This window comes from Crinia signifera, chromosome 8 (genome assembly GCF_055691185.1).
Source record: "Crinia signifera chromosome 8, ASM5569118v1, whole genome shotgun sequence".
In the NCBI taxonomy this organism is placed as follows: Eukaryota; Metazoa; Chordata; class Amphibia; order Anura; family Myobatrachidae; genus Crinia; species Crinia signifera.
Genome location: NC_139224.1, coordinates 123686093 through 123708178, shown reverse-complemented (window position 1 = coordinate 123708178; position 22086 = coordinate 123686093). Strand labels below are relative to the sequence as shown.

At 46.4% G+C, this 22086-nt stretch overlaps 1 protein-coding gene across 3 annotated transcripts in view; it reads right to left on the bottom strand.

Annotated features, from left to right (window-relative positions):
• ZNF644 (zinc finger protein 644) overlaps positions 1–22086 on the bottom strand; it is a 63475-nt gene that overhangs the window by 31798 nt on the left and 9591 nt on the right. For all 3 annotated transcript variants that reach the window (XM_083157128.1, XM_083157130.1, XM_083157129.1), the window contains exon 2: positions 5222–5272. The gene's annotated coding sequence lies outside the window, so the exon portion shown is untranslated. The remainder of the gene's footprint in view (positions 1–5221; positions 5273–22086) is intronic.

The following is a 22086-nucleotide window of genomic DNA, read 5'->3' as shown; positions in this document are numbered from 1 at the left end:
AAAATACTGAGAGCAGTGTTCCCTCTAAGCTGTGCGAGCACACACAACTTGTCGAGCGTACGCACAGACATTACAACAGAGCGCACAAAGCAGCAGTGGTCCCTTTTTGCAGTTGCGGACTCAATTAATATGCGTTTCACCCATTAACTACATTGTGTGCTGTGTTTTGAATGTTTAATTTCATTTTGAAGTAAAGTTAACACAAATGCTGAACGTCATTTTCCAGTTATATATAAGTGACGCGCAAAAATGTAAATTTCCTTCCAAAGTTGCACAGCCAAAATCTTTGGCCGCACACAGCCTTCGTAAAATTAGAGGGAACATTGACTGAGAGGGGAATATATATCTAAAAGGGGAAATTTAACAAAAAGTAGCACTGTGAAGGTAAATTGCTTGTAGACAATAAAACAGGCAGCTCGGTTGCTGCACCTTTTGATACCACAATTAATATTTCTACTACACGTGCACATAATGGTTTCTTAGGTGAATATAGCAGGACTGAAGGTAAAATTACCACGTATAATAAAATCTGAACTTACTTAATAATTCTGACCCCTATGCCCATAAAGGTATCTTTGACATCATGCTATGCAGCCGGACATCAACAGCACCCTGTGTACGCAAAGGTGATACTTCAAACTTCTCACCCACATGCATATAGAGTTTTCTTTAGATAGAAGACTCCACCCCCACCGCCATTTATTCGGACAGTGTGAAAGTGCGACAGGACAAGGAGGCCAGGGCTTTTACATCTTTCCGGGAGGGTGAGCGGTGATGCTGCAGTGTCTTGATTGATGGTCTCTGTAGGGATCCAGCTGCAGTTTATTGAATTAACTCCACAGGGGCCAGTTTAAAGTATTCTATTTTCGGGAATATATTTCTTATTAAATAGTAACACTAGTCCGCAACATAAGAAATACACGGTATAAGTTTCACTGGGAAAGGTATATATGCGCTGCATAAAATTCTCTAACATGCGCAAGGATATAACAAACAATTTTATCATATGCAAGAATTTAGCAAAGTGCTTTAAATGAATTACATTAAGAAATAGGCTGGGATAATTTGCAGGGGTAAGGGTCGAGGAAAATCATTTATTAGTAAATGAAACAAGCTGAACACCTACTTGAAATCCACTGGAGGTCACTATAGAGCAAGTGTGTGATGGTTCGGAATACCATGATTTCTATAACTATATGAAGCAAAAAACACAGATTGAGGTCATATATTCACAAGTGGGGGTGACAGATAAAAATGCCCATCACCTCTGCTGGCTCAGCACGATTTAGACCAGTGGCAGCCAACTCCCGTCCTCGAGAGCTACCAACAGTTCACATTTTCTAGATTACCTAGCTGGGACGCAGGTGCACTCATTACTGACTGACACATTATAAATGATCCACAGGTGGAGCCAATTACCTCACTTGTGATTCTGTGAGACCTGGAAAACATGAACTGTTGGTAGCTCTCGAGGACTGGAGTTGGCTACCCCTGATTTAGACCATCACTGCGCTTCATAACCATAATTCTGGTGCAGATTCCTCTTAGCACTGCATAAAAAAAAAAAAAGGTGCTTTTTTGTGTTTAAGCATTTGTTGGGACTTAATCCAAAGCATGCCAACATTGCTGTGAGCAATCCTAAAATATCCGCTAAAAATTTCAGCATCTCACAGCAACTGTTTTTAGTAGAAGGCCAGTAATTGGAATTTAGTAGAATATTGCACCCAAAAAAAGTCGCTGTGAATGTCGCTGGCTTTAACGAATAATTTGAGGATTTCTCAAAGCAATTTTGGCACTCAAAGGTGTTTATTCAATGTTTGTCATGCTCCCGCAGCCATCTCCCGACGGGGTAGATGGCTGTGGGGCCCTATTCAATGCTATGCAAAGGGATGTGGTAGGTCGCACAAGACACATGGGTATATAGGGTGGACCCCCTGGATTTTAATACACTGGAATGATCATAACATGTGTGGGGGTGTGCTACCTCGGACAAGATGATTTGACAAAAACAAGAGAAGAAAAGAATGTCCTATGTCGGTGCACCAATAAAGAATAAAACGTAACTTTTATTATTTTCTTTTAAGAGCTTCTCCGACAGCATTGAACAGGGGTTCTCGGCAGAACGAGCCCGACATCACAAGCTGTCGGGCTCGTTCTGCCGAAAAAAGCCTGAAATAGGTGAGCTTCCAGCCGAAACTCGTCTATTTCCGCCCTCAGCCCACGGCCACACCCCTTTCTTGACGCTCGGTACATTGAATCCCGACCGCCAAGCTCAAGCCAAGCAAAGCAAAGCGAGAACGGGACAGGGGCACGGCTGTCAAGCTAGCGCGACAGCCGTGCCCCTGACATTGAATACCCCCCAAAGGGTTTAATAAAAAGTTTTGCTAGGCAATTTTCACACTTATGTACTACAGATCTGCGTTTGTAGCAAAAACAGGAATTTGGTCCTTACCAATAATTCCATTTCTCCAAGCACACAGAGGACACCACAGTCTTCATGCATTGGTGATACAGGTGACAGGCGTTGCCACTTTATAAAACATTTTTACAAAAAGGCAGGTGCCTTCCCCTCTATGTCAGTCTGAGATGTCAGGCTTACAAAACTGTAGAGAGGAGAAAAGAGACTAGAGAATCTCCAGAGTAGGAGGAGCAGGAGAAAACAGTACAGGACCAAACTAGAAGCAGCATAGAGTCACAACAACCAAGGCATTCACGACACACCAGAAAGAACAGCGCTGGGTGGGCGTGCAGTGTCCCCTATGGAATCAGAGAAATGGGAGTTATCAGTGAGTACCAAATCCCGGTTATCTCCTTCAACAACCAGGGGACACTGCAGTCTTCATACATTGGGGACATATCCAACTGAGGGATTATAGGACCAAGGACAAATCCCATAGAAGCCATACAAGGCCGTTGAAGTCATAAGACACCCTTCAGACACGTTTGGACTTCGGAAGTAGGGCCAAATGCCAGCGAAAGAAGACCTTTTGGGGCAGCAACACCTGTTGAACCAAGTCCTATAAGGAGAGAATCCTGTCCAGTGGCAGGATAACCTTCTGGTCTACCTAGGACCAGCAGTCTTTGGGGCGGCAACAGTTGGGAAGTTTATTATCCATCCATGCTGAAAAAGAAAATCATATGCCTAGAAAGGCATCTTGTATTATCTTTTCCCGTGAAGGAGCTGTGAGGAGATCATCTAGGTATGCGATTATCGTAATCCCTAGTAGACGTAGCTCAGATACCTCACAGGCCATGATTTTAGTGATTACCCATGGGGTCGATGACAGGCCAAAATGGGAGAGCTCTGAACTGGTACTGAAGATCCTGGACTGCAAATCTGTGAAACCTTTGATGCACACTCCAAATGGGGATGTGGAGATATGCCTGCCACCAGCCACTAATGGTCTATGTATAGCTGTTAAAATAACCTGTTTCTTTTTATGACAAAACAGTTGAGTCCTGAGGTTGAAACGCAAACTCTAACTTGTATCCGTGGAAAACAATCTGCTGAACCCAGTTGTCCTTGCAATTTTTAAACCACATGGCATTGAAATCCATTACTCTGGGGACCCCCAGGTGGGTCAGATGCCAGTCATGCCACTGGTTTGTCTGCGGACTTAACGTCTGAAGGGATGTTGCAGTGGAGGATGATGAGGAACCTCTACCTCTATAGGTGCCCATACACGTCCCGATGCGCGCGTGGTGCATGCAATGTGATGAAAAGCAAGTACATAAAGTATGTGCAGTACATACTTTTTGTACTGTGCGATGAGGTGGCCGCGGGAGTGCGCACCTCAAAGCACAGATCGCACCGCCCGCATCGGGACGTCTATGGGCACCTTATGACCTTTAAAGGTTTGTACCTTTGTAAAGGTCTGCCCCTGAATTTAAAGAAACCCTGAAAGGACCGCCAATGAACATTCCTTTGGGGGCGGTAGTAGCTGAAGGTAAAAAGGTGGACTTACCACCAGTCGCCTTGGAGATCAGTTTGTCAAACTCAGACTCACAAAGTGTACCCTGTGTAAGAAAAGGACTCTGCCTTTTTAATATCTGCTTCTGCTTAGCAAGAACGGAGCCAAATAGTACCTTGGCTGTAGTACCAGACGCCGATATCTTAAGATTCTACAGTCACAATACCCCAAGGCCTCTCCCAGATAGATTGCGGATTCCCTAATATGTTCTACAAAAAAAAAAAAAAATTCTGACAGAGCGGTTTCTTTGAGACCCCATGAGAGTTCCTCCGCCCATTTATCTATTGCCCTGTTGACCCATGAGTCCATTTTATCGATCATATCAGGTTTCAGATACGATCCCTCCATAGACATGCACTGGATTTTAGTAGAACAAAAAGGATTCCCATCATTGCTGGCTGATCAATGATGGTGGGTACACACTGGCCCATATATCGGCGTTTCAAGTGAATGGCAGATATATTGACAGACTGTCACAAACATTGCGTCACCTATGCAATAAAGCCTATGGGTGATATATTGTGCGATCAGTAACTGCCTGGAAACTTAATGTGAGGGCCAGCCTCACAGATAGGTGAGCAAATTCAAATGCCTGCCCAGCTGCATGGCTGGCAGCGACATATAAAGTGGCCAATTCACAAGTGTGTATACTTACCGGGATCAGCTGATCAGCTGACGTAATGGTGGGTTCACTGAAGTATTCGTCAAGTTTATACCTAACATAATACAATACTAGAGCAATCTGTTACTCTGATCTACTAACTAAACGCTGTCCGCTTTCTGTATCACCAATTGTTCTAAAAAAGTCTGGCGAACAGAGACCTGCAACTCCATAAACCTTGCAGTATTGAGATGAAAAGTGGATTTCCCTTAGCTAAAACCAATCTCCCCTATTTTGATGTGTGTTAAGTCTAACTGAAAAAAAAGCACCAAGTGTATAAATAAGTTAACATGCAAAAGGTTTTGTTTTGTTATCTTTAGATAAAATACCCACATTTATTCAAAACTGTCAGATACTGTACACCTACTTCTGTGACATCGCATGTTAGAGATGAGTTGACTGGTTTCATGGTCAGATGAAAAAGTTGATAAGGCATTGTTGTACTCGGAAAGTCAAGATGGTTAGTAAGAAGAAAGTTGGTCCGATGTACACAAATATTTTAATATAGACATAGACAGAAATCAATTCAAGTGTAATGTGACTTTCTAGCATTGGCTGTGCTGGTTATGCAATGCAAGTTTTTACTTACAATTGTGCGTTCTTTTGAAGTCGAGGAAAATCAGGTAGATCTCTCCAGAACCTAAAATATATAAGCCATTACATTAGAATAGGTTTATATAAATATTCATATGTATGTACAAATATATATATATATATACATATACACACACACACACATATATACATATACACACACACACACACACACACACACATATATACATATACACACACATATATATATATATATATATATATATATATATATATATATATATATATATATATATATATACATACACTCATAAAAAACCACTCAAATAATAATGAGAACGAACTAGATCCTAAAAATGAGCAAGTTAATCATTAAACACCTTTAATAAGACGTAACATGTGGTGAACATAATAACACAAAGGAAAATACTTCTACAGGAAAAAGGCAAAGATCATCAGTAGGATTACAAATAAAAAACATAACAATCCACACAAGTGGAAACACAATAGAAAATGTAAAAGAAAATTATAATTTAGTAGTCGGTGCAAAATTACAAAAAAAAAAAGTTCAAACCGTGCGACCAGGGTGGAACGACAGTACAACCATTCCAGTTTACTCTGCAGCATTTTTTTAAGGTGCTCCAAACGGCAAGGTGCACCCTGCCGCCCAGCATTCCCCCAGTGAAAACACCATTTGGTACTTGTTTCCTAGCACAGCGCCCCCGATTTTGATTGTATTACATCTTATACAATCGCATGCGATTGTATACGATTTTTGATTGTACACTAAATTCCGCAATGGTCCTTCATAGTGATACTGCGCAGGTCTTCCTGTGAATTATTCCAGGACAATTCATTATTCATTTACAGTTTATTTAAATAAAAACACATTTCATTAAATTAAGAAATGTCAGTTACACGTATCTGTTTGCATATTCATTGCCATAGCAATAAGAACAGTATATACATATAGTATATATACACATATCCATACTCTGCACAACCCTCTACTCACTAAAAAAAAAAATCTTTGGGAAGAGCAATGGACAATCCAGTGGCAGTTCTGCGGCTATTTCAAAACTTGTGCTGGCTCAGTCACGAGCCAAATCGGAACTCGCGCCCTGCAGCTAATCAGGAGCTGCAGTGGCGGCTCCTGATTGGCTCGCGAGCCTGCACAAGTTTTGAAATAGCCTCTCTCCGACGTGGTGTCTCCCATCTCATCTGCCTGGGGCTCCCTCTCTCCGGCGCGGTGAGGAGGGATAATCCCCTCTGGCAAAGACCCTGCAACCCCTGCCATTAACCCCTTGAGCGGTGTGTTTTGCTGTGGCAGGGCAAACCTACTAGGACAGGTTTGTCCTGCCCCAGTAAATCCCAGAGCGTAGCCTAGTGTCCGGGTACCCCCCATAACCTCTGCTCTGGCGTTTGTACGCCGGAGCTCCTCTGCCCCAGCTGTCAGTCACAGCAGTGACTACATACGGCAGACTCAGGGATGTTTGGGAGGACTCATGCGCCTGAACATCTCTCCCGAGTCCCCCCTGAAAATCCCAGGGGAGCTCCAGCGTATGATCGCCGTAGAAGACCGGTGAGGGAAGAGGAGGTGCCCTGACAGGTGCTGCGCCAGTGGTGTACAGCTGCAGGCACCACTGGTGCACACCTTGATATGAGTGGTATGCCTGAAAATTTTCCAGGACAGCCCGTGCAATCCCAGGCATCAAGCATGTAGGTTTGGTGTTGTGGGCCGAGAGACTTTTCTTATAACTGCAATGAGTACCAATAGGCGGTGCTATAAACACTCCTCTGACAGTGCAGCACCCCAAATTTATTTATTGTGAGGACCCGGCTACTTCTTGATGCCACCCGATGGGAAACATTTTCTGGGGAGAACACTGCATTTTCATATGCAAACACTGAGTATAGGGAAAGACTGTCATAAACTTATATTACATGTACCAAGCATGTAACAATAGGATAAAATAGAACACTTTTTATACTTTGGTTCTAAAGTTCATGATCTACAAATAATAATAAAAAAAAAAAGTTACTCATGTAGCCAGTTTAGTATATTCCGCTATTCTAAAGCTGGGTACATACTATGTGATTTTATGGACAATTTATTGTTACAATGTGAAGCATAATAAATCGTTCACATTGCATAGTGCAGTGATGGCTAACCTATGACACGCCTGTCACTCGTGACACGCCAAGGCACTTTGAGTGACAAACATGCTGACCAACCGGTGTGCGGATAGGAAGTTAAGCGGCTAAGCCAGCATACATGCTGCGCCGTCGCTGACTAGAGGGGGCGTCACCTGTCCGCTAAAGGGAGCAGAGCTAGCTCCCGCTCTAATCCACCTCCGCTGCTGTAGTCGGGCATGTGCTGGGGACTAAAGACCTGCCTCCTGCCGCTGAGTCCTGCCACCTGATCAACAGAGGCTACCAGAGGAGCTTTGGGCGAGGACTGGGCTCCGGCATCCAATTTGAAAGGTTAGACACCTTTGCCACACATGGGCTCTGCTGAAAACTCTGCATGCTCCGAACGCCACACTATTCATTGCTTCTATTGGCACCGGTAGCTGCCTTTTTTTGACAGACACTGTATTAGTGCAGCCTTAAATTATTATTATTTCTTGCTCTTTCACATTGACTCAGATTTATAATGGGGCATGGCGGTGTGTGCGTGTGGCACATGTATAATGGGGCATGGCGGTGTGTGCGTGTGGCACATGTATAATGGGGCATGGCGGTGTGTGCGTGTGGCACATGTATAATGGGGCATGGCGGTGTGTGCGTGTGGCACATGTATAATGGGGCATGGCGGTGTGTGCGTGTGGCACATGTATAATGGGGCATGGCGGTGTGTGCGTGTGGCACATGTATAATGAGGCATGGCGGTGTGTGCGTGTGGCACATGTATAATGGGGCATGGCGGTGTGTGCGTGTGGCACATGTATAATGGGGCATGACTGTGTGTGGCACATGTATAATGGGGCATGACGGTGTATGGCATGTGTAAAGGGCATCACGGTGTATGGCATATGTATAATGGAGCATCACGGTGTGTGGCATATGTATAATGGAGCATCACGGTGTGTGGCATATGTATAATGGGCATCACGGTGTGTGCAAAGGTCACAAAGTTATTGATATTTCTTTAAGTGACACACAACTCGAGGAAGGCTACACCTTTTTACGATTTTCAATACACCAAGCTGAAAAGGTTAGCCCTCACTGGTATAGTGCTGGGGTAGCCAACTTCAGTTCGAGAGCTACAAACAGTTAATGTTTTCCAGGTCTCCTCACAGACTCACAAGAAAAGTAATTAGCTCCAACTGTGGATCTTTTCAAATATGTCAGTGAGTAATGAGTGCACCTGTGCAGCAGCAAGGTGGGCTGGAAAACGTGATCTGTTGGTAGCTCTCGAGGACTGGAGTTGGCTACCACTAGTATAGTGTGTACACCTATGGGGTTATTCTGGTTCACTCCTTCTGGCAAATTCCTTCTTAGATGGACAAAACCATGTGCACTGCAGGTGGGGTAGAGGTTACATATGTAGAGAGTTGATTGGGTGGGGTTTTACTTCAAAGTGAGTTCTATATTGCAAAGTAAAAATAAACAGTCTGTATTTTTCCTGCACAGAAACAAAATAACTCACCCAAATCCAATTCTCTCTGCACATTTTACATCTGCCCCCTGCAGTGCACATGGTTTTGTCCATTTAAGAAGGAATTTGCCAGGAGTAAACAATAACCCCCTATGTGCACGCTCCTGCTGGTCATACCACACCATACTCTGTTGTCCATACATGCAGCTCAAACAGATTGCCAACGATAGCACACTCCTGGACATGGCCACTTATTAGATCGTTTTGCAAGACTGGACAGTGTGTACACACTGTATCCTCTAGTGCAGGGCTGGGCAATTGCGTCCCTCCAGGTGATGAACTACACATCCCAGCATGCCTTGCATCAGTTTCAGCATGGCCACATAGCAAAACTAATGCAAAGCATCCTGGGATGTGTAGTTCATCAACATCTGGAGGGCCGCAATTGCCCAGCCCTGCTCTAGTGCACAGGCCTTCAACCTGTGGCCTTCCAGATGTTGTGGAACTACATGTCCCAGCATTCCCTGACCGTTTTGGCATGCTCTTATAGGAAAAAATGTGGCAATGCATGTTGAAACATGTAGTTTCACAACATCTGGAGGGCCACAGTTTGAAGACCCATGCTCTAGTGCAGGCATTCCCAACCACAGTCCTCAAGGCACACCAACAGTGCAGGTTTTAGTGATATCCAGGCTTCAGCACAGATGTTTAATCAGAATCCCTCAGATACTAATTAAGTCACCTGTGCTCAAGCCTGGATATCTACAAAACCTGCACTGGTGGTGTGCCTTGAGGACCGTGGTTGGGAATGCCTGCTCTAGTGTGTACCCAGCTTAATAAAATTGTTTGAATACTGTAGTATTAAATCACCCAACATCCACTTCAATAAAATCTCCTTATAGCAGAAGCTGAGAAACCAGTACTTGTGTAGTTTCACGGCGCCGCCGCGCGCACACTCTGTCTCTGAAACTTGGCAGCCTGCCAGAGGCTCGCGTGCCACTCTAGCTATAATGTAATGAAATGTAGCGTGTAAACAGGACACAAACGGGGCTTCTAAACTACACACCCTGGCACACGGCTACCAAAGGGGGTGACCCCAATGTAGACACTAACATTTTAGGCGCTTTTAGCATCTGAATTCACACTCCCGGCACTTCGCGCGCACAGTCTGATGCTTAGCCCCACGCGGACATCGTAACGTAGTCAGTCAGAGCGCTACGCAGTTAGCGTAGTCAGTCAGTAGTAGCACTGTGTGAGAGACGGAGGTGTATAATGGCAGTGGCGAACCCGACTATGGCGATGGAGCGTCTGACGCTGTTTAGTCTGCCGCAGACGGAAGAGGAGGCGGTTGCTTTTTTTTGCAGGCCCGACAGTTCCTGCCGCAGACCCAGACCTGCCCCAATGGCCACCCAATGAGGCTGAGCGTCAAAGAGCGCATGTGGCGCTGCCACATTCGCAGCTGCCGCAAGAAGGTGAGTGTGAGGTCCGCGCAGTGGTTCCGGGGGTCTCACCTCCGCTTCGTGACCCTGATCCTCTATTGCTGGGCGGAAGAGCTGACCAGCATTAAGTTTTGTGATCGGCAGCTCAACATCGCCCAAAAAACTGCCGTCCAGTATAACAACCTCATGAGGGATGCCTGCACGGTGGACCTGCTGGACCTCAGCAGCGGATCGGAGGCCCGGGTCACATCGTGGAGGTGGACGAGAGCCTCTATACGAAGAGGAAGAGTAACGTGTGACGTTCGGGGGCATCTCCAGGGAGACCGGGCAGTGCTTCATGACTGCGGTGGAGCGGCCACCTTGATCGCTGCCATTGAGGCCCATGTTGAACCGGGCACCACCGTCTACACAGACTGTTGGAGGGCGTACAACACTTAGCAGCTCGAGCAGGCCGGTTACCTGCATGGGAAGGTCAACCACAAGTATTCATTGACCCGGACACTGGGGTGCACACCCAAAACATAGAGCGCCGGTGGGGCAGCTGTAAGTGGCGCAATAAGCGCCAAAGGGGGACCGCGCGCCATCACCTGGACTCGTACCTCCAGGAGTTCATGCGGAGGCAGAGTTTAGGTGCCCAGGACCCCTTCAAACGCATCCTTCATGCTCTAATCCTGCTCCCCCTGGTCGAGAAGGATGATGACAGCGCCGAGCCGGCCGACTCCTCTGCAAGTGGTGGCGGTGACGACACACAAGCTCCTTCCTATTCCTCTCACCAATCATGACTTTTTAAACTAATATTGGACTGTTCTTTACGTTGATTACCTACATGTTCTTTGAATCATTTTTATCCTCAGTTCTCACAAGTAAAATTTTAACTAAAAACTAGTTAACAGTTACCAAAAATGTCGTCATTACTGTCTCAGGTGTATGAGTGTGCAGGTGTGAATGTGTTTCTGAAACAGCACCACTATCCGTGCCAACCCGAAGCATGGCGAGCGCAGCGGTACGCGTCCTACAACCTTTTCATCCCCCCACTATCCACGTCAGTGTGGAGTTGATTGTATAAATTGTGGCTAGCGCAGCGAGCCACCAAGCCCGAAGCGTGGCGAGCGCAGCAAAGGGGACGCGGACACCTGTGAAGCCCGCGAGGGGACGTGGATAGCTGTGAAGGTGTCCACTCGCCACACTTTATAAAATCAACTCCATGCGGACGTGGAGAGTGGGGGTATGAAAAGGTCGTAGGACGCGTACCGCCGCCGCTTGCCACGCTTCGGTTTAGCGTCTAAGTCCAGAAACCTCGGCTACTTAGCGGCTAGCAGGTAGTCGGGTTTCAGACGCTTTAGCGCCTAAGTCCAGAAACCCCAGCTTCTTAGCGGCTAGCAGGTAGTCCGGGTTTCAGACGCTAAAGCGTCTAAATTTAGCGTCTGCATGGGGGACTCCCCCTTTGATAGCGGTGTGCCGGGGTGTGTAGTTTAGAAGCTTCGGCACGTCAGCGGTGTGCCCGGGGTGTCTACTTTTACATGCCCCAGTTGTCAGCGGTGCGCAGGGCTGCCTATTTCACTGTGGAACTACAAGTACCACAGTGACCTGTCAGCGCCTGGGCAGCACGCTGCTGCCCGGTGCTACGCTGATAACGTAGCTTACAGCTAGAGCAGCACGCGCTCAGTTAAACAGAGCTTCTGGCAGGCTGCCAAGTTTCAGAGAGAGAGTGTGCGCGCGGCGGCGTGAAACTACACAAGTACCGAGAAACCTATCTAAATTGTGCACCTCTATAGGGGAGAACAAAATGTTTTGTGGGTGCCCACATATAATGAATGATAACCAGATCAAATCAATGGTTTAGCTACATCGGGTGAAGAGTCATATAAACAACTGCTTGGGGAGCACAAACTCCTATTTGTTCACCAAAATGTGCAGATTTATCACATCAGTTGGATTCAGTATGAAATCCCAGCGTTCAAAATCCCTATAAGGCGGGGGGGACGTGTATCACCCCCCCCCCCCCCCCCCCCCTTGCGGGCTCGCTGCGCTCGCCGTGCTAATTTATTCTCCCTCCAGGGGTGTCGTGGACACCCACGGAGGGAGAAAGTGTCGGGATTTCGGCGGCCGGGATTCCGGCTTCGGGATTCTGAACCGTCGGGATCCCGACCGCCGGGATTTTAACTGCATCCCTATCAGCTCGCACCTCAGGAGGGACATGGTTTGCGGATCAGCTCTGTCAGTCCCTCCATTAGTTACCTGTAAATTCTCTACAATATTTTTGTTGAATGCGGCAGAATAATTTCTTTAAGACTGAACATCAGAACATAGCGTATCTAAGAGCTTTCTACCAATAGCCATTTTTACCATGGATGACGGGCTATGGAGTCGAATACCACCTAGTAGATGCAGCTGAACTTCACATATGCCACCTTACAAAAGCAAGAAAGCCTATAGTGGATGGCATCTATGGCAGATTGTAAATAGCGGCGTAGTCCTGCAGCCTGCGCCTGGCGTCCTGCTATGCACAGGCTGAGAGTCGGCTACACAGAACTACGCAATGCGTGTGCGCGCACACACACACACAGCGCCGAGCAGCAGGCCAGTCAGGAGCTGTTAGTGGGCTGCATCTGGCCCGCCCCTGCCCTAAATGCTTTTTGCTGTATTGATTTAACCATGTTCAATGTAGGATCTTTGGTTTTGCTATTCTTTAGTAACAGTTTTACAAGAATGTTGTCCCTCCAAGCTACTTGAAAGACTTGTCAACACTCGCCGCACACACAACTTATTGGACTCACTTCAGTCAGGGTTTCGTTCCCAACACTTCAGAGACAGCACTGACTAATGTAGTGAATGACCTGCTCACTATGAAGTGTAAGAGCCAATACTCACTTCTTCTATATCGCTCTGCTGCGTTTGACCATTATCTTCTTATACAAAAACTACAATCCGTAGGTCTTCAGGAGGAAGCCCTTTCTTGGTGCTCATCTTACTAAGCTTATTACTCTTTCTGGAAGCCGCACATTTGATCTGAGGGAGCTCAGACTTGGCCTTTTTTCGTCAGATTGGTTCTTCAGATCCATCTGAATCTGACAAAAACAGGCCAAATCCGACTAGTGGATGGGGCCTTAAGTCTTATAGGACCTCTGATTTTCTAAATCTATATATCTCTTTGCAGGTTAATCAGCTCTTTTTGATTTTAATATAATCTGTCAACAGATGATACCCAAATCTACCTATAACCCCAGACTTTCCACCATCTGAATTGCTCCGCATCACTGAATGCTATTCTGACATTTTATCTTGGATATCATCTTGCCACCTCAACTCCACCCCAGGGTTAGATGAAATGGCAGGAGGCACCTGAAATAGATGATACACCGCTCTCAGCAGAGGGCGGGGGAGGCCGGGGCCTGAGGCAGCTGGAAGATTACTGCACCAGCAGGAGGGGAGTGTGCGCTAGGACTCAGTGATGCTGTCACTCTGGTGAGTGAACATTGCTCCTCTGTCAGAGGGCTGCCAGGGCCCAGGCACATTATAGCAGTGAAGTTACTCCCTCTAGGACATTCCAAATCTGAGCGGTGTCGAATACTTGGCACCCGCTTACTGCGCAGGGAGGAACCAGCCAGGTCCCAAACTCCATGCAGCAGATGAGATAGAAATATGGGCAGGCTACTCCCCAACAAGTCCTCCTCCATTACCACAGCAGTTGCAGTGCCCCAGCTCCTCACTCACCGCTGAACAAACTATTTAGCAGCACCGGTTATAATATGTACAGCAACAAAGCACAGGAAGCAGCCGGGGGTGCTGAGAGCGGTCAGTGACTCTCAACATGGGATAACCGGCCTTTCAGCAGGGCGGGTGGGGGGGGGGGGCTGGTGGGAGACCTGGAAGAGCGGTGTATCAGCTAGGGGTGGAAGAACCACAGATAAAGTCCTTTCAGCACAGCAGAGGGCAGCAGACACAGTGCCACATAATAAATGGGCAGGGCACATTTAGAAGTTAAAAAAGGGACAGGGATCAGCGCCCTGCAAAAGAAGTCTAGAGGGAACACGAATATATACACACAGGCCTAAACATACATACATACATGGCTGCATAAACCACTGAGACAGAGATTAGCAACACCCTATGGCACTGCTCGACAAAACCTGGGCGCCATGCTGCCTTGGAGAGCAGATTCTGCTTTCTAGTGATCAGATTTTTTTGCAAGGCAGGGAGGAAGCAGAACCTGGGCAGACCATCACCTCTCAATCCTGTCAGACTAGCACGGCCTGCAGTGCCTGACCCACGCCTCCCCCTCCTGTCAGACTAGCGCGGCCCGCAGTGCCTGATCCCCATTTCCGTTCTTGTCACACAAGAGGCAGCGTGGTGCCCTAACCCCGTCTCCCCCCTCCTGTCAGACCAGCGGCAGCACGGCACAGTGCCGGACCTCCCATCCCCCTTTCCTAACAGACCAGCAGCAGTGCGGCCTGCGGGCCCGACCACATCTCCCCCACCTCCTATTAGACCAGTGGCCGCATGGCCTGTGCTGCCCGATCGCCGTCCCTCCTATAAAACCATCGGCAGTGTGGCCAGCGGTACCCATTCCCCATTACCTCCCCTCCTATCAGACTAGCCGCAGTGCGGCCTGAGGTGCAAGACCAACGGCCTGCGGTGCTAGACTCCCGTTTCCCCCTCCTGTCAGACCAGTGGCTACCTACTTCTCATACAGGAGCTTAGCCTCCTCCACCCCCTGCCAGAAGTCCCACATCCGAATGCAGGTCTTCCCCTTCACTCGTCCGGGGCACCGTGGAGCCCCACCAGTGCCACCGCTTCTTGCTGCTGGAACGAGAGGGGTCTGCACAGCTTCCAGCATCCAACCCTGGCAAAGAGCAAGTTACCCATATCATCATGCATGAAACCCATAGAATTGAGCACGTAGGTATTTAATGGACATTCCAGTGTTTGGTATATGTAAAGGGCATTATGGCATGTGATATGTTTAATAGGCATTATGTTGTCCATTTTTGGTGCGCACCTTCAACACGCACTGCCCCATTTTTATTTAGTCTGGCTCCTACATTTTGAAAAAAAATTGGTCTAGCTCTGCTGTATGGGGTATATTTACTAAAGGTTGGTTAAAGATCAATGTTAATTGAATAAAATAAAATATTCATGAATGTTAACCTTCCAGAGCTAAAAACAGACATTTCCTAACATTAACAGGCACAAATATGTTATTAAATGGGTGTTTTAGCCTTGAAATCGCAACTTCAATTATGATTTATTTTTCTATTTGCAAACAGATAAGGAACTTGGTTCCTGAAAGAGACAGTCCCACAGGGCCCAGTCTGGCAAGTAGGATGAGGCCGTCTCTCTCCATTCCATACTCACTCAGCTCAACAAAGCAGGAATAGCTATTTTAGGGGCATGTACTGACAATGACCATCAAAAGTATTTGGATGACCAATCTTATCAGCTACTACCAGACAAAATGCATTGCTTGGCTGTATGTGAACATTCTGTATGTGAACATAACTGTATGTGAACGTTCCTATTTACACAGGTGTATGGAATGTCTTCACTAAAAGTGGCAAAATACTTGCTTGGATGTTGCAATTCGCTTCCCATTAAAGTAATTTTTTTATTTACGTTAAGCCTTTTTTCCCATAAAAAGTGAATAGTACAGACATGTTTAACCAGTTTCATCCTATGGTCATAATGAGGAACACCAATTAAGTTTACTGGTAGTAAAATGCCAGTGGCACTATAACAAAATTATCTGTGATGTATTAGAATCCATTTTGGGGATAGTGATCCATATAATGCAAATTAGAAAAAATCTTTAATTCCTAATTATACCTGACCACCATGTCTCAAATTAATTTAGTTCCCATATAAACCTTTCATGGGGCCACTAGAGGTCGTCTCGTTCAGCTGCATCTGGCTTCTGGTCTCAGCACTTCAGCTCACAACCCCTGGGGTGCAATCTGAAATGCACAAAGTCGCCAGTTTGATCACTAAATGGGCGTTCCTATTTTTGAAGTTTATATTTTATATAAACAAATGGTACTTGTTTCCTAGCACGGCCACAATCGTGGGGATCGTGTACCTTTAAGTTAAGGTACACGATCCCCACGATGGACCCGATTTCCTTTGAAATCAGGTCCATTTTGCCGGCAAAGGTACAAAATCGGGGGCATCGCGTCGGTCGGGACCATTAACATTGGTCCCGACGCGATGCCCCCGATTTTGCCATAGGCTTCAATGTTAAAATATTTTTTAACATTGAAATCGTGAGCATCGCGTCGGTCTTGTGCCATTATAATGGCATGAGATGGACTTGATTAAGTCCATCTCACATTGAAAAAAATTAGAAATATGTGAAATGGGCCAAAATGACCCATTTCACATTATATATGGCCCCATCGTCACCCCACGATAGACGCCAACCCGAAGCGTGACGAGCGCAGCGAGCCCGCGAGGGGCGGCGGTGCGCGTCCTCCGACCTTTTCATTCCCCAACTATCCACGTCGGCGTGGAGTTGAGAATATATAGTGTGGCGAGCGCGAGCGAGCCCGAAGCGTGGCGAGCCCCGCGAGGGGACGCGTATACCTGTGAAGTTAACTGCTTTTTTGATTTCTGGCTCAGCCTGCCAGGAGCGCAGCCACACCGTACGCCTTGCCAGAACGGCCGATGCCGAGGCCTTTGCTGCTAAGGTAGAGACATCAGAAGCTGCCTCACCCATATACGTAGAAGCGTCCTTGATACACTTTGCCAAGGATAACAATTCCTCCTTGGGAGAATTCTGCTCAATGCCCTTGATCAAATCATCAGCCCAGGACTCCATGGCCCTCGCCACCCATGACGAGGCGAGAGCAGGTCTCAAAATAACACCCACAGTAGAGTAAATGTTCTTCAGGGACCCATCTAAACGTCTATCCGGCGCCTCTTTAAGAGACACCGCTCCCGGAATGGGAAGAGTGGTCTTTTTAGACAGACGCGATAAAGACACGTCCGGTGTGGGGGGAATCTCCCACTTAGCCCTGGACTCTGCTGAAAATGGGTATAACGCATTAAACCTCCTAGACATTTGAAATTTCCTGTCTGGATTCTTCCAGACCTTAACCAAGGGACCCTCTAGTTCCTCGGAGTCCAGGAAATTAAGAGGCTGCTTTTGCACCCGGCCAAAAATCAACACCTGAGAAGGCACCGAATTATCAGCTATATTAAGGGTAGACCGAATCTCCCTTATCAGTCCCTCGACGCCCTGGGCGTCCTGAACATCCGGCTCATCTGGATCATCTGGGTCGTCTGCTGAGGGATCCTGAACGGGGTCAATTAGAACACTTACCTCTCCCTGAGCATAATCATCAATATCAGGAGAGAAGAAAACAGAGGAAGCCTTCCTCTTCCCAGTCGGTGAGGCTGGCCTAGCCTGAGCAGAGGCCGCCACAGACTGCTGTAGGGAAACCACCGTAGAGGAAATCTGAGTCAACTGTGACTGAAATGCCTCTCTGTCCCTTTTGGATGCAGCCAGCTCAGCCGAAAGGTTGGCTAGAATGGCCTGCCAAGCATCTGGGGTTTGTGACGGGGGTTTAACAACCGGGGACTGAATAACAGCAGGCCCCTGTGAAGAAGCATAACATGCCTCACAGACAGACACCCCCTTCACATGCTGCGTATAATGCACATTGCAGGTGTATACCTTTTGTGCTGCCTTAGAAGAAGTAGCACGCCCTGCCATACTTCTGACCCCACACACACAGGGAATAAACAGGTAACAGCCCAAACCAACACAGACAGACAGCAGTATACAACAGCAATGAAGTCTGTGTTAAAGACAGGGAGAGAGGAGCCACAACCCTCCCAATCTATTAGGATATATACAGTATATGTATCCCAGTATGTCCCCTTAAGACTCACAGTGACCCTGTGATCGCAGGGGAGAGCGCTGACCGAACAGGTGCTGGAGAACCAGGACTGCGGGTCACCAGGAGGAGAACTGCTGGAGCCTGATGCGAACAATGGCGCTGGCAGGGAGAAGTGAAGCCAAACTCCGCCCCCTGCACGAGCGTCCTCCGCGCCGTGCTACGGCGGTAAAATCAAATGACAGCTGATCCAAATCAGCCTGCCCTGCTCCCAGCCTTGTCAGCGCCGCCAGCACCTGATGCTGCGACCTGACCATCCCCTCTGCTGCGGCTGAAGCGCTCCTTACAGCCGCCCCCCTCTGTATGGCGCACAGCGCCGCTTACCCACAGGCAGCCTCCTGGAGTACGGGGGAGAAGCCTCGGACCCGTAACGCTAGCCGCGTGCAGCTGCGGCGGGTCCCCAGAGCGGAGGCTCTGGCGGCTTGGGTGCCGGAGGAAACACTGCGTGCAGTGTCGACCGGACCCCTCCAGGTCCCACATAGCAGGCAGACTCCCTGTCTGCCTGTTGTTGAAGAAATAAAAATAAAAAGCCAAAAATTGAGTCTCCCCAGGGAGACCCTTGCCCAGGAGACCGACTCCTCCGGGCACTTTTACTAAGACTGGGGTCTGTTGGGGATAGTGGGGGGAGGAGCCAGCCATTTCTAAAGTTTCTTAAAGTGCCGACTCCTCAGAGCACCAACACTATCCCACAGGTAATGACTGCATGTCCCCTGCTGGCCGAGGGAGAAACTAGAACATTTTTAGGCCCTTAGGAGTGGGTTTGAGAACCCCTGCACTAGACACAAGTGAACTATATTGTGCAAACCCACAAACAAAATTGGTGTATGAGGTAACCCTCGTACTAAAGCAGCTTGATGGCTACATAGACAAAATTGACCTGTATGTGCAACTGTTGGGTAGGGTTTTATTAATGATATTGAGCATACACACAGTAAGCTTAAAAGAAAAATAAAATAATCATAAGAAAAAAAATGTAAATAAAAAAAGCCTTTCTGAGCTACATCTTTTAAAATCTTTTCTGTTGTGTGCATGGTGTAAAGGTGCCCCACACACTAGAGATTCTTTGGCCGATTTCTACCACAAAATGTTCGCAATTGTGTGTCCGGATCTTCAGGCACTTTCGGTTATTAGGGAGAAGATGCCCTCGGGTGAGTTTGGGCATGTTCACACACTCTGGCGAGTGTGGGCTCTCATGGAATCAGGTGTTTGGCGTGTTTACACACTCTGGTGTTCGGGCGAGTTTGCATGCTCAGAGTTCAGGGGGTTGGGTGCATTCGTACAGTTGGGTATTTGGGAGTACTGGCGCGTTCACTCAGCTGTTCAGGTATGTTCGGGCTTCACAGATCTTTCTAGTGTGTGGGCACCTTTAGTTCTAACAGCGCCAATTGCAACATTCATATTATTTACTACATTAGGGGTGGAATTCAACTGCTGGCAGCGGTGAGGTAAAATGGCGTACAACAGTTGAATTCTCCCAGAGTGTATTTCATTTATCCTGCATTTATCCCAATTAGACCAGTATTTAAATTTCACATAACTGTAGCGAGCCTGGATGATCACCAAGACGCTACAAATAGAATATATTACCTTACAAGGTAGAGAAGGGTTATGTTGAGAAGTGTGCATTTTATTTTTTATTAAAAAGGCATAAACGTTATTTAATTTAAATAAAATTCTGGTCAAAAAGTTAATGCCAACTCAATCTAGGTCCCAATAAATATACTGTAGATTAAGAAAATGCCTGTCGACAATGCTTTTGAAAAATTAAAGTATAACATGCTTGCATAATGGCAATTTGAATTATTATCCCATAAAAATATATAAGGAAAACTTAATTTAATGCAGGAAGAATAACATAACAAAGACTTCGTGTTCACCTCCTCTTTACGATGAATACCACTATATTTTGAGACAGATTTACCTGTCTGGCACATACTATTGTTTGTACCATTCTGAAAATCTATATTTAGTAATTTTTGATGCAATGCTGCATTATTATCTATGTATAAACCAGATGCATAGCTTTACCCATTGAGCAGTCATACAGCTGCATCTAAAATCCTGTTTGGGAGCCATTTTCTTTTCAAAGCTTTCATTAAATCTAAGCCACGTTTGACATTTTGTTGCAATCTCACTTTTTACCTAATGGTGGCAAAATCCTCTGCAATTTTTACAGCACATTAAAAGAGAGCAGGCCATTTTGACATACATTTTTTAAGAGATCTTCGTTTTTAATCCATTAAATCTCTGTAATCATTAGATTAGGCAATTCATGAACGTTTATTTTACACAGGTAGCAGCATTCTAGAAGCGTCAATAATGGTTTCTGTTTCTACTAACCAGCGTCCAAGAACATTTACATTACATCAGATGTAATATCAGGCTACTGCCAAGGCATTCACAAATTAATATGTGCAAAGCTGCGACCATACAGACTTTAGTGAAAGAGCACTAGCAACATGAACTGAAGGGGGATTACAGTGACTTGCAGCATTAAGGATTTATTTTGCATGGTAAAAAAATAATAATAATAAATAATACTACTTCATGGAAACTAGTCTGATGTATTACCTCTATGGGACCGAATTAGTACACAATGGAGTAAAACCAAATCAACAAAATACTGTGTATCCATATTCTTGGGCCTGGTACCAACTATAGATTGACATGCCATTTTTGAACATTGTAATACAAAGTTGCACAGAGGCCTTCCGCAATTGGAAATGAGATTCATGGATTGTCAAACATTTAAATTACCATTGTTGTAATGTTTAACAAGAAAACTACAACAGAAACTAGAGATCAAGGGTCTCATTGAATAGAATAGCTCATTTTTGTCCCTCTAACGCTTATGTCATCATCTATAGGTGGTGAGACCCATTGCTACTTGCCAGCAATGACGACCCAGCGAAGGCTTACTACAGGCATTTCCGGGCTTTTGCCTTAATGGGTGGGTATGGGCACATCACTTGATCATGCTGGAGGGGTACATTTCTTAAATACCAACAGCCTATTTGCGAATATCACTGACATTCTAAACAAAATATACTACTTGTAATTAAAAATCAGGACCTTAGACGGCCTACACACAGGGCGATTTCAGTCCATTTTCTAAGCGATCTCACTAGACCGCTTAGAAAACGCCCCTACATCGCTCTGTGCATAATGGCCATAACAATAGAGATGCACGGCCCCGCACGAAGCTCTTGCCGGGTGATTAAGATCCTGCATGTAGGTCAAATGTAGTCAGATTGCCAGTCAGGGCCAGTGTTCTCACCAGAGAACACTGGCCCTGACAGATCGCTCCACACACAGCGCTGACCTCACTGTGCAGCACTGTGTGCCGAGTGATCTAGCATCGCTCAGCACACTCGCCCCATGTGTAGGCTCCTTTAAGATACATAGAATTGCATTCTCTATCTAGAACAAATAATTGAATTGCTCCATTTAGGGTTCTACTCATAAAGATACCCAGATCAGGTCACACTTGAAATCGCTACCACACCCACCTTGAAATAAATTGGCTATAAGATAGGCTTAACAGCTATAGAAACCAAGTGGAAGTTCATCTACATGCCAGCCATGAAGTTGTACATATTTAAGCTGTGTGCTACTTAAAGTCATGCTGTAGGCCAGTGGTTCTCAAACTGTGGGTCCCGACCACCTCAGCATGGGGTCACGACTCCATGTTGCTGGCCATCATACTAATGTGTGTGTTGAGGGGGGACAGGGATAACTCATTAAGTAAACACCCTCTGCTTCCCTCTTCTATCCCCCTACCCACTTTCCAAACCCCTCATTACCCACTGCCTCCCTGTCACAATAGCAGTCACTTCATTTCACCGACCACACATGTGGCGGCTATTCTGTGGTAACTTGCTGGGGTCCTGTAATAAATAGTATTTGTCTGACGAGGTCCCAGAGCAAATAGTTTGAGAACCCCTGCTGTAGGCGATAACGCGTGTTA